The 1,635-nt window shown below is 34.0% G+C and overlaps 1 protein-coding gene across 1 annotated transcript in view; it reads left to right on the top strand.

The window, feature by feature from the left end:
- The window catches only part of BIRC6 (baculoviral IAP repeat containing 6), a 169,507-nt gene that overhangs the window by 121,405 nt on the left and 46,467 nt on the right, over nucleotides 1-1,635 (top strand). The window lies entirely within an intron of this gene.

The following is a 1,635-nucleotide window of genomic DNA, read 5'->3' as shown; positions in this document are numbered from 1 at the left end:
TAGCTCTGAGGCACGGCTGGCTGAAAGCAGGTTTCTGGGGATTGTTTAGCTTCTATAATTGCAACATAGTTGCTTAGAGTGCAGCTCAGAGCTGGGCGGAGGCAGGCGTGGTACCTTGGCTTCCTCCATCACTGGAGCAAGCAAGCCTCCTGTTCCCTTCAGTTGCCTTGCTGCTGGCTGCCATCTTGGCTGGCAGTTAATTTGCATATCTCGCTGATAAGGCAATGGGAAGGGTGGCGGTTGTACGCCAATTACCATGTTTCTCTTTTATTAGATAGGATTACTTTATTTTACTGCATTCATTCACTCAGCAATCTTATAATGGCTAGAAAAGACCAAGATATCTTCATATTATGAGGCATGAGTAAGTAGCTGAAGAAAAATTGTATAATACAAGTTAGCATCTATACTTCTTTTGGTATGATGTGTGTTATGTGTAGCAATGACATGGGATTGTTGGATATGTAGACAAGCTGTGGGTAGCCATTGATAGAATTTTCTCACAATAAGCCTTCTGGCTGTTTTATAGTAAGTGAATTCCAGAGTATTAGCGTGGATGACAGTAATAAAAATTTACTAAATCTAGGGAATAAATGAGTGTTCAGAAGATGAAAGTAAGGTAGAATTGATTGTTGACTTTATTGTTTATAATAGTTAGTGAATAAAGAAAACATAACTTTTTCCCTTGGTTTCTTACCTGTATTTCAAAAGCTCTCACATACTGCCTTTAAACAACATGTACTAACTACTAAAAACTTACAGTTTTGATGGCAGAATGCAAATCGACTATGGATGATTTGAGTTTATCACCAATCCTAATCAGTGAATGAATTCATGCTATTTGTAAGCACAATAGTTTGTACTAGGGTTGTAATAATGATCAAGACACATATTCTGCCCTTGAAAGTATTTATGGTCTTATGTATGTTGTTAGATTGGAAACTTAACTGTTTACATTGTAATGTAAATATAAGCATATGTCTGTACATTATTAGAGGGTGTCCTTCAGTTTTAAGCAATATTGATAACTGAAGGAAGTTAACAGTATCTCAGAAAAAGCTGCTGATGTTCATTTATCAGTTGTAAGTACAAATCTAAGCTTAAAGTAAAAGGCTGGTTTGAAGAGTTTGGTAATTGTTACCATATATAAGTGGTAAATTAAACCATGAGAATGGATGAGATTATTATGAGAAAATAAGGTAGAAAAGATCCTTTTCCAGTTTTAGTTACTGCCTCTAATACAACTGTGCATAAAATTGTAATTCTTATCTTTTTACAAATTATACAATAAAATGATAGAATACTATATAAATGTATACATAATGTTTTTTCTTATTTAAAAATGTCTGCCTTATCTGTTACAGCTACTTTTCTGAAAATTAGACTTTATAAATGTTTTTCTGACAGAGCCCTGAAAATGTCCCTCTATGATGAAGAGAAATTAGTTAAATTAAGGAGGGAAGTGGGGAAGAGTACTAAAATTCAATTATTGAGATTTCATATGTTTAACTTGATAATGGAAAAATGTTACATTTCGAAGTGATTGGAAATTTAACATTTTTGGTTTATCTTTGCTATAAAAGAATGCTGTTTTCTGAAATGGCTGGAGCATTGTCTCATACACCAAAAGGTAGC

The sequence above is a fragment of the Myotis davidii genome, unplaced genomic scaffold, assembly GCF_000327345.1.
Source record: "Myotis davidii unplaced genomic scaffold, ASM32734v1 scaffold238, whole genome shotgun sequence".
NCBI lineage: Eukaryota > Metazoa > Chordata > Mammalia > Chiroptera > Vespertilionidae > Myotis > Myotis davidii.
This window is presented reverse-complemented; position numbering and strand designations above follow the sequence as displayed.